Below are 12,214 nucleotides of genomic sequence, written 5' to 3' on the forward strand. Positions count from 1 at the left end.
TGGTACACCCCTCAGGACAGACGGTGCCTTCCGTTCGAACATGGAGGGTGAGGGACATGGGTCACCCTCTTATACAGGGGTGTGGCTGTGGGCAGGACGGGTTGTGGGGGACCCGTCAGGGCATTGCCCGCTTGGAAGCCCGTTCGGAAGGCGAGAGGAGGCGGGGGCAGGGAACTCTCCTCAATTTTCCCCCAGAGGTTTGGGGAAAAGCCTTTGCACGTTTGAGCCAGCCGGGCCTGCATCAGCAGATCCTGCTCCTCTGGCAAGGGAGAGCTTGTAGGTGAAATCAAAAAAGGGGAGAAATCTGCAAGAGCCGGGTTAAAAAATTCCAGGGGCAGACCCATGTTCCCCAGGAAGCAAGTACTTCCTCCTGCTCCCTTCAGTGGGAAAAGATATAGGAGGTGTATTTCTCTAAGCAGGGGATCTGCGTAGATGGCACTGCATTGCTTTGGGAAGCATCCATGCTGGTAGCAGAATAGCAGCAGACCCCACAGCTGAGACTTGAATGGGGACTGTTGGAGAGGGGCAGTGGAAGGGCGCAGGAAAATGCTTTTCAAAAGCATCTGCACTTTCTTACAAAGCAGCTGAAAACCCATACCAGGAATGGGGCTCGAACCCATGCGGACAAACGTCCATTGGATCTTAAGTCCAACACCTTAACCACTCGGCCACCCTGGTGAGACCCAAGGCCCAGCTTTACTCAACTCCCTTTTTCTGCTGGCTGCTGCAGCACCGGCTGTCCAGCAAGAGCTGTTTGCGGAGTTAAAAGGCTTTTGCAGGAGGCTAAAGGTAATTGCTTATGACAAACACACTGTGTGACACCTAACTTTCTCCCACTCGGACTTTACGGGCAATTTTTATATTGGAGTTAGCTTAGTCACAATAAGGAGGTGAGCAAGGCAAGCACACAAGAGCATCTCCTCCCTGGTGGTCTAGTGGCTAGGATTCGGCGCTTTCACCGCCGCGGCCCGGGTTCGATTCCCGGTCAGGGAAGATACCTCTAAAGCATAGATTTGAGTGTTTTGTCCCAGTAGCTTTTTTTAAACGAAGGTCTTTAAAAAGGTACCCCTACCCATGAACGAAAGAGGAGGAAAGGGACTGGGTCCCCTGTTCCCCAGGTTGTTTTGCTCCCATTGCCCTCAGCCACCTTTATGCGCACGCACTCCTCCACCCAGTCTGGTGCTCTATGTGTGTGTAAAGTGCAGTACCAGCTCACCAGAAAGGTAAATTGCTGGAAACCCCTGCTGTGATGCATACATCTACTTTGGAGCACTCTTCTCCCTTGCACTCTTGAATCGCTTAAGAGCAATGTATTCTTCCAGCAAGCTGAATAACGAGACAGGGTTGAGAAAGTGTTCCAGCTGTCTGTGCGCCATCAGCAGCCACTAGGTGTCCCTCTTGTGTTTTCCCGTGGATCCCGATTGTACAGGAATTCATCGGTTCAGTAGCAAGGGGGAGAGGATGGCCTGTGCTTGGAAGTGACAGACAGTCGGGTGGCATTATGAGGATTTTTTCAATTTCTGATTCATATGTGCTGTAGAGAAAAATAAGCTTTCAGCCCCCATGAGCTTTGTCATTCGGAAAGCAGTGTATGAACTTTTGCTGCATGGCACTGGGCTCCCTGGTGGTCTAGTGGTTAGGATTCGGCGCTCTCACCGCCGCGGCCCGGGTTCGATTCCCGGTCAGGGAAAAGTCCTTCTTCTTCCCTCCAAAACTTTTCCTTCCCGTAGGTCGCGGGCTTCTCAAAATGAAGTTGCTTTCTGACTCACAGTTTGCCTAGCATCACGCAGTATAGCTCCAAATATCATTTTCGCAAGGTCCCTTTATAGCTGCTTTCCACAGCGGGAGGAAAGTCACTTGTGCAAGGCTCTTGAGCAAGTGAGACCCTGTATTCCAAAGTGCAATTCCTTTTGTAGGCTTCTGACCACATGGCGTGCGGCAGGAAGTCTCCTTTGACAGGCCTGCAGGCTTTGTTTCCAAATGGCATCCTGGACCCATTGCAACCCACCTTTTTGCTAAAATGGAAGTCTGGATCTGGGTAAGAAAAAACTGAGCTGCACGTACGGAAAAAAGCAGAGGCCAGCCACAGGGAGGGTGTGGCCAGGGCAGTCTGATTTGCATACTGACCTGTGGCATCTTGGGAATGTATAGGCTTTGGAGCTTAACGGGTGCTGCAGGGGTCTGCCTGGCTGGAGAGATGCCTGTCTGGTACACCCCTCAGGACAGACGGTGCCTTCCGTTCGAACATGGAGGGTGAGGGACATGGGTCACCCTCTTATACAGGGGTGTGGCTGTGGGCAGGACGGGTTGTGGGGGACCCGTCAGGGCATTGCCCGTTTGGAAGCCCGTTCGGAAGGCGAGAGGAGGCGGGGGCAGGGAACTCTCCTCAATTTTCCCCCAGAGGTTTGGGGAAAAGCCTTTGCACGTTTGAGCCAGCCGGGCCTGCATCAGCAGATCCTGCTCCTCTGGCAAGGGAGAGCTTGTAGATGAAATCAAAAAAGGGGAGAAATCTGCAAGAGCCGGGTTAAAAAATTCCAGGGGCAGACCCATGTTCCCCAGGAAGCAAGTACTTCCTCCTGCTCCCTTCAGTGGGAAAAGATATAGGAGGTGTATTTCTCTAAGCAGGGGATCTGCGTAGATGGCACTGCATTGCTTTGGGAAGCATCCATGCTGGTAGCAGAATAGCAGCAGACCCCACAGCTGAGACTTGAATGGGGACTGTTGGAGAGGGGCAGTGGAAGGGCGCAGGAAAATGCTTTTCAAAAGCATCTGCACTTTCTTACAAAGCAGCTGAAAACCCATACCAGGAATGGGGCTCGAACCCATGCGGACAAACGTCCATTGGATCTTAAGTCCAACACCTTAACCACTCGGCCACCCTGGTGAGACCCAAGGCCCAGCTTTACTCAACTCCCTTTTTCTGCTGGCTGCTGCAGCACCGGCTGTCCAGCAAGAGCTGTTTGCGGAGTTAAAAGGCTTTTGCAGGAGGCTAAAGGTAATTGCTTATGACAAACACACTGTGTGACACCTAACTTTCTCCCACTCGGACTTTACGGGCAATTTTTATATTGGAGTTAGCTTAGTCACAATAAGGGGGTGAGCAAGGCAAGCACACAAGAGCATCTCCTCCCTGGTGGTCTAGTGGCTAGGATTCGGCGCTTTCACCGCCGCGGCCCGGGTTCGATTCCCGGTCAGGGAAGATACCTCTAAAGCATAGATTTGAGTGTTTTGTCCCAGTAGCTTTTTTTAAACGAAGGTCTTTAAAAAGGTACCCCTACCCATGAACGAAAGAGGAGGAAAGGGACTGGGTCCCCTGTTCCCCAGGTTGTTTTGCTCCCATTGCCCTCAGCCACCTTTATGCGCACGCACTCCTCCACCCAGTCTGGTGCTCTATGTGTGTGTAAAGTGCAGTACCAGCTCACCAGAAAGGTAAATTGCTGGAAACCCCTGCTGTGATGCATACATCTACTTTGGAGCACTCTTCTCCCTTGCACTCTTGAATCGCTTAAGAGCAATGTATTCTTCCAGCAAGCTGAATAACGAGACAGGGTTGAGAAAGTGTTCCAGCTGTCTGTGCGCCATCAGCAGCCACTAGGTGTCCCTCTTGTGTTTTCCCGTGGATCCCGATTGTACAGGAATTCATCGGTTCAGTAGCAAGGGGGAGAGGATGGCCTGTGCTTGGAAGTGACAGACAGTCGGGTGGCATTATGAGGATTTTTTCAATTTCTGATTCATATGTGCTGTAGAGAAAAATAAGCTTTCAGCCCCCATGAGCTTTGTCATTCGGAAAGCAGTGTATGAACTTTTGCTGCATGGCACTGGGCTCCCTGGTGGTCTAGTGGTTAGGATTCGGCACTCTCACCGCCGCGGCCCGGGTTCGATTCCCGGTCAGGGAAAAGTCCTTCTTCTTCCCTTCAAAACTTTTCCTTCCCGTAGGTCGCGGGCTTCTCAAAATGAAGTTGCTTTCTGACTCACAGTTTGCCTAGCATCACGCAGTATAGCTCCAAATATCATTTTCGCAAGGTCCCTTTATAGCTGCTTTCCACAGCGGGCGGAAAGTCACTTGTGCAAGGCTCTTGAGCAAGTGAGACCCTGTATTCCAAAGTGCAATTCCTTTTGTAGGCTTCTGACCACATGGCGTGCGGCAGGAAGTCTCCTTTGACAGGCCTGCAGGCTTTGTTTCCAAATGGCATCCTGGACCCATTGCAACCCACCTTTTTGCTAAAATGGAAGTCTGGATCTGGGTAAGAAAAAACTGAGCTGCACGTACGGAAAAAAGCAGAGGCCAGCCACAGGGAGGGTGTGGCCAGGGCAGTCTGATTTGCATACTGACCTGTGGCATCTTGGGAATGTATAGGCTTTGGAGCTTAACGGGTGCTGCAGGGGTCTGCCTGGCTGGAGAGATGCCTGTCTGGTACACCCCTCAGGACAGACGGTGCCTTCCGTTCGAACATGGAGGGTGAGGGACATGGGTCACCCTCTTATACAGGGGTGTGGCTGTGGGCAGGACGGGTTGTGGGGGACCCGTCAGGGCATTGCCCGTTTGGAAGCCCGTTCGGAAGGCGAGAGGAGGCGGGGGCAGGGAACTCTCCTCAATTTTCCCCCAGAGGTTTGGGGAAAAGCCTTTGCACGTTTGAGCCAGCCGGGCCTGCATCTGCAGATCCTGCTCCTCTGGCAAGGGAGAGCTTGTAGGTGAAATCAAAAAAGGGGAGAAATCTGCAAGAGCCGGGTTAAAAAATTCCAGGGGCAGACCCATGTTCCCCAGGAAGCAAGTACTTCCTCCTGCTCCCTTCAGTGGGAAAAGATATAGGAGGTGTATTTCTCTAAGCAGGGGATCTGCGTAGATGGCACTGCATTGCTTTGGGAAGCATCCATGCTGGTAGCAGAAAAGCAGCAGACCCCACAGCTGAGACTTGAATGGGGACTGTTGGAGAGGGGCAGTGGAAGGGCGCAGGAAAATGCTTTTCAAAAGCATCTGCACTTTCTTACAAAGCAGCTGAAAACCCATACCAGGAATGGGGCTCAAACCCATGCGGACAAACGTCCATTGGATCTTAAGTCCAACACCTTAACCACTCGGCCACCCTGGTGAGACCCAAGGCCCAGCTTTACTCAACTCCCTTTTTCTGCTAGCTGCTGCAGCACCGGCTGTCCAGCAAGAGCTGTTTGCGGAGTTAAAAGGCTTTTGCAGGAGGCTAAAGGTAATTGCTTATGACAAACACACTGTGTGACACCTAACTTTCTCCCACTCGGACTTTACGGGCAATTTTTATATTGGAGTTAGCTTAGTCACAATAAGGGGGTGAGCAAGACAAGCACATAAGAGCATCTCCTCCCTGGTTGTCTAGTGGCTAGGATTTGGCGCTTTCACCGCCACGGCCTGGGTTCGATTCCCGGTCAGGGAAGATACCTCTAAAGCATAGATTTGAGTGTTTTGTCCCAGTAGCTTTTTTTAAACGAAGGTCCTTAAAAAGGTACCCCTACCCATGAACGAAAGAGGAGGAAAGGGACTGGGTCCCCTGTGCCCCAGGTTGTTTTGCTCCCATTGCCCTCAGCCACCTTTATGCGCACGCACTCCTCCACCCAGTCTGGTGCTCTATGTGTGTGTAAAGTGCAGTACCAGCTCACCAGAAAGGTAAATTGCTGGAAACCCCTGCTGTGATGCATACATCTACTTTGGAGCACTCTTCTCCCTTGCACTCTTGAATCGCTTAAGAGCAATGTATTCTTCCAGCAAGCTGAATAACGAGACAGGGTTGAGAAAGTGTTCCAGCTGTCTGTGCGCCATCAGCAGCCACTAGGTGTCCCTCTTGTGTTTTCCCGTGGATCCCGATTGTACAGGAATTCATCGGTTCAGTAGCAAGGGGGAGAGGATGGCCTGTGCTTGGAAGTGACAGACAGTCGGGTGGCATTATGAGGATTTTTTCAATTTCTGATTCATATGTGCTGTAGAGAAAAATAAGCTTTCAGCCCCCATGAGCTTTGTCATTCGGAAAGCAGTGTATGAACTTTTGCTGCATGGCACTGGGCTCCCTGGTGGTCTAGTGGTTAGGATTCGGCGCTCTCACCGCCGCGGCCCGGGTTCGATTCCCGGTCAGGGAAAAGTCCTTCTTCTTCCCTTCAAAACTTTTCCTTCCCGTAGGTCGCGGGCTTCTCAAAATGAAGTTGCTTTCTGACTCACAGTTTGCCTAGCATCACGCAGTATAGCTCCAAATATCATTTTCGCAAGGTCCCTTTATAGCTGCTTTCCACAGCGGGAGGAAAGTCACTTGTGCAAGGCTCTTGAGCAAGTGAGACCCTGTATTCCAAAGTGCAATTCCTTTTGTAGGCTTCTGACCACATGGCGTGCGGCAGGAAGTCTCCTTTGACAGGCCTGCAGGCTTTGTTTCCAAATGGCATCCTGGACCCATTGCAACCCACCTTTTTGCTAAAATGGAAGTCTGGATCTGGGTAAGAAAAAACTGAGCTGCACGTACGGAAAAAAGCAGAGGCCAGCCACAGGGAGGGTGTGGCCAGGGCAGTCTGATTTGCATACTGACCTGTGGCATCTTGGGAATGTATAGGCTTTGGAGCTTAACGGGTGCTGCAGGGGTCTGCCTGGCTGGAGAGATGCCTGTCTGGTACACCCCTTAGGACAGACGGTGCCTTCCGTTCGAACATGGAGGGTGAGGGACATGGGTCACCCTCTTATACAGGGGTGTGGCTGTGGGCAGGACGGGTTGTGGGGGACCCGTCAGGGCATTGCCCGTTTGGAAGCCCGTTCGGAAGGCGAGAGGAGGCGGGGGCAGGGAACTCTCCTCAATTTTCCCCCAGAGGTTTGGGGAAAAGCCTTTGCACGTTTGAGCCAGCCGGGCCTGCATCAGCAGATCCTGCTCCTCTGGCAAGGGAGAGCTTGTAGGTGAAATCAAAAAAGGGGAGAAATCTGCAAGAGCCGGGTTAAAAAATTCCAGGGGCAGACCCATGTTCCCCAGGAAGCAAGTACTTCCTCCTGCTCCCTTCAGTGGGAAAAGATATAGGAGGTGTATTTCTCTAAGCAGGGGATCTGCGTAGATGGCACTGCATTGCTTTGGGAAGCATCCATGCTGGTAGCAGAATAGCAGCAGACCCCACAGCTGAGACTTGAATGGGGACTGTTGGAGAGGGGCAGTGGAAGGGCGCAGGAAAATGCTTTTCAAAAGCATCTGCACTTTCTTACAAAGCAGCTGAAAACCCATACCAGGAATGGGGCTCGAACCCATGCAGACAAACGTCCATTGGATCTTAAGTCCAACACCTTAACCACTCGGCCACCCTGGTGAGACCCAAGGCCCAGCTTTACTCAACTCCCTTTTTCTGCTGGCTGCTGCAGCACCGGCTGTCCAGCAAGAGCTGTTTGCGGAGTTAAAAGGCTTTTGCAGGAGGCTAAAGGTAATTGCTTATGACAAACACACTGTGTGACACCTAACTTTCTCCCACTCGGACTTTACGGGCAATTTTTATATTGGAGTTAGCTTAGTCACAATAAGGGGGTGAGCAAGGCAAGTACACAAGAGCATCTCCTCCCTGGTGGTCTAGTGGCTAGAATTCGGCGCTTTCACCGCCGCGGCCCGGGTTCGATTCCCGGTCAGGGAAGATACCTCTAAAGCATAGATTTGAGTGTTTTGTCCCAGTAGCTTTTTTTAAACGAAGGTCTTTAAAAAGGTACCCCTACCCATGAACGAAAGAGGAGGAAAGGGACTGGGTCCCCTGTTCCCCAGGTTGTTTTGCTCCCATTGCCCTCAGCCACCTTTATGCGCACGCACTCCTCCACCCAGTCTGGTGCTCTATGTGTGTGTAAAGTGCAGTACCAGCTCACCAGAAAGGTAAATTGCTGGAAACCCCTGCTGTGATGCATACATCTACTTTGGAGCACTCTTCTCCCTTGCACTCTTGAATCGCTTAAGAGCAATGTATTCTTCCAGCAAGCTGAATAACGAGACAGGGTTGAGAAAGTGTTCCAGCTGTCTGTGCGCCATCAGCAGCCACTAGGTGTCCCTCTTGTGTTTTCCCGTGGATCCCGATTGTACAGGAATTCATCGGTTCAGTAGCAAGGGGGAGAGGATGGCCTGTGCTTGGAAGTGACAGACAGTCGGGTGGCATTATGAGGATTTTTTCAATTTCTGATTCATATGTGCTGTAGAGAAAAATAAGCTTTCAGCCCCCATGAGCTTTGTCATTCGGAAAGCAGTGTATGAACTTTTGCTGCATGGCACTGGGCTCCCTGGTGGTCTAGTGGTTAGGATTCGGCGCTCTCACCGCCGCGGCCCGGGTTCGATTCCCGGTCAGGGAAAAGTCCGTCTTCTTCCCTTCAAAACTTTTCCTTCCCGTAGGTCGCGGGCTTCTCAAAATGAAGTTGCTTTCTCACTCACAGTTTGCCTAGCATCACGCAGTATAGCTCCAAATATCATTTTCGCAAGGTCCCTTTATAGCTGCTTTCCACAGCGGGAGGAAAGTCACTTGTGCAAGGCTCTTGAGCAAGTGAGACCCTGTATTCCAAAGTGCAATTCCTTTTGTAGGCTTCTGACCACATGGCGTGCGGCAGGAAGTCTCCTTTGACAGGCCTGCAGGCTTTGTTTCCAAATGGCATCCTGGACCCATTGCAACCCACCTTTTTGCTAAAATGGAAGTCTGGATCTGGGTAAGAAAAAACTGAGCTGCACGTACGGAAAAAAGCAGAGGCCAGCCACAGGGAGGGTGTGGCCAGGGCAGTCTGATTTGCATACTGACCTGTGGCATCTTGGGAATGTATAGGCTTTGGAGCTTAACGGGTGCTGCAGGGGTCTGCCTGGCTGGAGAGATGCCTGTCTGGTACACCCCTCAGGACAGACGGTGCCTTCCGTTCGAACATGGAGGGTGAGGGACATGGGTCACCCTCTTATACAGGGGTGTGGCTGTGGGCAGGACGGGTTGTGGGGGACCCGTCAGGGCATTGCCCGTTTGGAAGCCCGTTCGGAAGGCGAGAGGAGGCGGGGGCAGGGAACTCTCCTCAATTTTCCCCCAGAGGTTTGGGGAAAAGCCTTTGCACGTTTGAGCCAGCCGGGCCTGCATCAGCAGATCCTGCTCCTCTGGCAAGGGAGAGCTTGTAGGTGAAATCAAAAAAGGGGAGAAATCTGCAAGAGCCGGGTTAAAAAATTCCAGGGGCAGACCCATGTTCCCCAGGAAGCAAGTACTTCCTCCTGCTCCCTTCAGTGGGAAAAGATATAGGAGGTGTATTTCTCTAAGCAGGGGATCTGCGTAGATGGCACTGCATTGCTTTGGGAAGCATCCATGCTGGTAGCAGAATAGCAGCAGACCCCACAGCTGAGACTTGAATGGGGACTGTTGGAGAGGGGCAGTGGAAGGGCGCAGGAAAATGCTTTTCAAAACCATCTGCACTTTCTTACAAAGCAGCTGAAAACCCATACCAGGAATGGGGCTCGAACCCATGCGGAAAAACGTCCATTGGATCTTAAGTCCAACGCCTTAACCACTCGGCCACCCTGGTGAGACCCAAGGCCCAGCTTTACTCAACTCCCTTTTTCTGCTGGCTGCTGCAGCACCGGCTGTCCAGCAAGAGCTGTTTGCGGAGTTAAAAGGCTTTTGCAGGAGGCTAAAGGTAATTGCTTATGACAAACACACTGTGTGACACCTAACTTTCTCCCACTCGGACTTTACGGGCAATTTTTATATTGGAGTTAGCTTAGTCACAATAAGGGGGTGAGCAAGGCAAGCACACAAGAGCATCTCCTCCCTGGTGGTCTAGTGGCTAGTATTTGGCGCTTTCACCGCCGCGGCCGGGTTCGATTCCCGGTCAGGGAAGATACCTCTAAAGCATAGATTTGAGTGTTTTGTCCCAGTAGCTTTTTTTAAACGAAGGTCCTTAAAAAGGTACCCCTACCCATGAACGAAAGAGGAGGAAAGGGACTGGGTCCCCTGTGCCCCAGGTTGTTTTGCTCCCATTGCCCTCAGCCACCTTTATGCGCACGCACTCCTCCACCCAGTCTGGTGCTCTATGTGTGTGTAAAGTGCAGTACCAGCTCACCAGAAAGGTAAATTGCTGGAAACCCCTGCTGTGATGCATACATCTACTTTGGAGCACTCTTCTCCCTTGCACTCTTGAATCGCTTAAGAGCAATGTATTCTTCCAGCAAGCTGAATAACGAGACAGGGTTGAGAAAGTGTTCCAGCTGTCTGTGCGCCATCAGCAGCCACTAGGTGTCCCTCTTGTGTTTTCCCGTGGATCCCGATTGTACAGGAATTCATCGGTTCAGTAGCAAGGGGGAGAGGATGGCCTGTGCTTGGAAGTGACAGACAGTCGGGTGGCATTATGAGGATTTTTTCAATTTCTGATTCATATGTGCTGTAGAGAAAAATAAGCTTTCAGCCCCCATGAGCTTTGTCATTCGGAAAGCAGTGTATGAACTTTTGCTGCATGGCACTGGGCTCCCTGGTGGTCTAGTGGTTAGGATTCGGCGCTCTCACCGCCGCGGCCCGGGTTCGATTCCCGGTCAGGGAAAAGTCCTTCTTCTTCCCTTCAAAACTTTTCCTTCCCGTAGGTCGCGGGCTTCTCAAAATTAAGTTGCTTTCTGACTCACAGTTTGCCTAGCATCACGCAGTATAGCTCCAAATATCATTTTCGCAAGGTCCCTTTATAGCTGCTTTCCACAGCGGGAGGAAAGTCACTTGTGCAAGGCTCTTGAGCAAGTGAGACCCTGTATTCCAAAGTGCAATTCCTTTTGTAGGCTTCTGACCACATGGCGTGCGGCAGGAAGTCTCCTTTGACAGGCCTGCAGGCTTTGTTTCCAAATGGCATCCTGGACCCATTGCAACCCACCTTTTTGCTAAAATGGAAGTCTGGATCTGGGTAAGAAAAAACTGAGCTGCACGTACGGAAAAAAGCAGAGGCCAGCCACAGGGAGGGTGTGGCCAGGGCAGTCTGATTTGCATACTGACCTGTGGCATCTTGGGAATGTATAGGCTTTGGAGCTTAACGGGTGCTGCAGGGGTCTGCCTGGCTGGAGAGATGCCTGTCTGGTACACCCCTCAGGACAGACGGTGCCTTCCGTTCGAACATGGAGGGTGAGGGACATGGGTCACCCTCTTATACAGGGGTGTGGCTGTGGGCAGGACGGGTTGTGGGGGACCCGTCAGGGCATTGCCCGTTTGGAAGCCCGTTCGGAAGGCGAGAGGAGGCGGGGGCAGGGAACTCTCCTCAATTTTCCCCCAGAGGTTTGGGGAAAAGCCTTTGCACGTTTGAGCCAGCCGGGCCTGCATCAGCAGATCCTGCTCCTCTGGCAAGGGAGAGCTTGTAGGTGAAATCAAAAAAGGGGAGAAATCTGCAAGAGCCGGGTTAAAAAATTCCAGGGGCAGACCCATGTTCCCCAGGAAGCAAGTACTTCCTCCTGCTCCCTTCAGTGGGAAAAGATATAGGAGGTGTATTTCTCTAAGCAGGGGATCTGCGTAGATGGCACTGCATTGCTTTGGGAAGCATCCATGCTGGTAGCAGAATAGCAGCAGACCCCACAGCTGAGACTTGAATGGGGACTGTTGGAGAGGGGCAGTGGAAGGGCGCAGGAAAATGCTTTTCAAAAGCATCTGCACTTTCTTACAAAGCAGCTGAAAACCCATACCAGGAATGGGGCTCGAACCCATGCAGACAAACGTCCATTGGATCTTAAGTCCAACACCTTAACCACTCGGCCACCCTGGTGAGACCCAAGGCCCAGCTTTACTCAACTCCCTTTTTCTGCTGGCTGCTGCAGCACCGGCTGTCCAGCAAGAGCTGTTTGCGGAGTTAAAAGGCTTTTGCAGGAGGCTAAAGGTAATTGCTTATGACAAACACACTGTGTGACACCTAACTTTCTCCCACTCGGACTTTACGGGCAATTTTTATATTGGAGTTAGCTTAGTCACAATAAGGGGGTGAGCAAGGCAAGTACACAAGAGCATCTCCTCCCTGGTGGTCTAGTGGCTAGGATTCGGCGCTTTCACCGCCGCAGCCCGGGTTTGATTCCCGGTCAGGGAAGATACCTCTAAAGCATAGATTTGAGTGTTTTGTCCCAGTAGCTTTTTTTAAACGAAGGTCTTTAAAAAGGTACCCCTACCCATGAACGAAAGAGGAGGAAAGGGACTGGGTCCCCTGTTCCCCAGGTTGTTTTGCTCCCATTGCCCTCAGCCACCTTTATGCGCACGCACTCCTCCACCCAGTCTGGTGCTC

The 12,214-nt window shown here is 51.8% G+C and overlaps 16 non-coding genes across 16 annotated transcripts; 10 read left to right on the forward strand and 6 right to left on the reverse strand.

Annotated features, from left to right (window-relative positions):
* Window positions 1–595: 595 nt before the first annotated feature.
* On the reverse strand, window positions 596–678 carry TRNAL-UAA (transfer RNA leucine (anticodon UAA)). The gene has a single exon. It is a non-coding gene; the product is annotated as a tRNA-Leu (tRNA).
* A 243-nt stretch (window positions 679–921) lies between these two features.
* TRNAE-UUC (transfer RNA glutamic acid (anticodon UUC)) lies at window positions 922–993 on the forward strand. Its single transcript has one exon. It is a non-coding gene; the product is annotated as a tRNA-Glu (tRNA).
* A 625-nt stretch (window positions 994–1,618) lies between these two features.
* Window positions 1,619–1,690, forward strand: TRNAE-CUC (transfer RNA glutamic acid (anticodon CUC)). Its single transcript has one exon. It is a non-coding gene; the product is annotated as a tRNA-Glu (tRNA).
* Window positions 1,691–2,801: 1,111 nt separating this feature from the next.
* On the reverse strand, window positions 2,802–2,884 carry TRNAL-UAA (transfer RNA leucine (anticodon UAA)). The gene has a single exon. It is a non-coding gene; the product is annotated as a tRNA-Leu (tRNA).
* Window positions 2,885–3,127: 243 nt separating this feature from the next.
* On the forward strand, window positions 3,128–3,199 carry TRNAE-UUC (transfer RNA glutamic acid (anticodon UUC)). The gene has a single exon. It is a non-coding gene; the product is annotated as a tRNA-Glu (tRNA).
* A 625-nt stretch (window positions 3,200–3,824) lies between these two features.
* TRNAE-CUC (transfer RNA glutamic acid (anticodon CUC)) lies at window positions 3,825–3,896 on the forward strand. Its single transcript has one exon. It is a non-coding gene; the product is annotated as a tRNA-Glu (tRNA).
* A 1,111-nt stretch (window positions 3,897–5,007) lies between these two features.
* On the reverse strand, window positions 5,008–5,090 carry TRNAL-UAA (transfer RNA leucine (anticodon UAA)). The gene has a single exon. It is a non-coding gene; the product is annotated as a tRNA-Leu (tRNA).
* Window positions 5,091–5,333: 243 nt separating this feature from the next.
* TRNAE-UUC (transfer RNA glutamic acid (anticodon UUC)) lies at window positions 5,334–5,405 on the forward strand. Its single transcript has one exon. It is a non-coding gene; the product is annotated as a tRNA-Glu (tRNA).
* Window positions 5,406–6,030: 625 nt separating this feature from the next.
* On the forward strand, window positions 6,031–6,102 carry TRNAE-CUC (transfer RNA glutamic acid (anticodon CUC)). Its single transcript has one exon. It is a non-coding gene; the product is annotated as a tRNA-Glu (tRNA).
* Window positions 6,103–7,213: 1,111 nt separating this feature from the next.
* On the reverse strand, window positions 7,214–7,296 carry TRNAL-UAA (transfer RNA leucine (anticodon UAA)). Its single transcript has one exon. It is a non-coding gene; the product is annotated as a tRNA-Leu (tRNA).
* Window positions 7,297–7,539: 243 nt separating this feature from the next.
* On the forward strand, window positions 7,540–7,611 carry TRNAE-UUC (transfer RNA glutamic acid (anticodon UUC)). The gene has a single exon. It is a non-coding gene; the product is annotated as a tRNA-Glu (tRNA).
* A 625-nt stretch (window positions 7,612–8,236) lies between these two features.
* Window positions 8,237–8,308, forward strand: TRNAE-CUC (transfer RNA glutamic acid (anticodon CUC)). Its single transcript has one exon. It is a non-coding gene; the product is annotated as a tRNA-Glu (tRNA).
* A 1,111-nt stretch (window positions 8,309–9,419) lies between these two features.
* TRNAL-UAA (transfer RNA leucine (anticodon UAA)) lies at window positions 9,420–9,502 on the reverse strand. Its single transcript has one exon. It is a non-coding gene; the product is annotated as a tRNA-Leu (tRNA).
* Window positions 9,503–10,441: 939 nt separating this feature from the next.
* Window positions 10,442–10,513, forward strand: TRNAE-CUC (transfer RNA glutamic acid (anticodon CUC)). Its single transcript has one exon. It is a non-coding gene; the product is annotated as a tRNA-Glu (tRNA).
* Window positions 10,514–11,624: 1,111 nt separating this feature from the next.
* TRNAL-UAA (transfer RNA leucine (anticodon UAA)) lies at window positions 11,625–11,707 on the reverse strand. The gene has a single exon. It is a non-coding gene; the product is annotated as a tRNA-Leu (tRNA).
* A 243-nt stretch (window positions 11,708–11,950) lies between these two features.
* TRNAE-UUC (transfer RNA glutamic acid (anticodon UUC)) lies at window positions 11,951–12,022 on the forward strand. The gene has a single exon. It is a non-coding gene; the product is annotated as a tRNA-Glu (tRNA).
* The last annotated feature ends 192 nt before the right edge of the window (window positions 12,023–12,214 follow it).

Source organism: Lissotriton helveticus, chromosome 4_1 (assembly GCF_964261635.1).
Source record: "Lissotriton helveticus chromosome 4_1, aLisHel1.1, whole genome shotgun sequence".
NCBI lineage: Eukaryota > Metazoa > Chordata > Amphibia > Caudata > Salamandridae > Lissotriton > Lissotriton helveticus.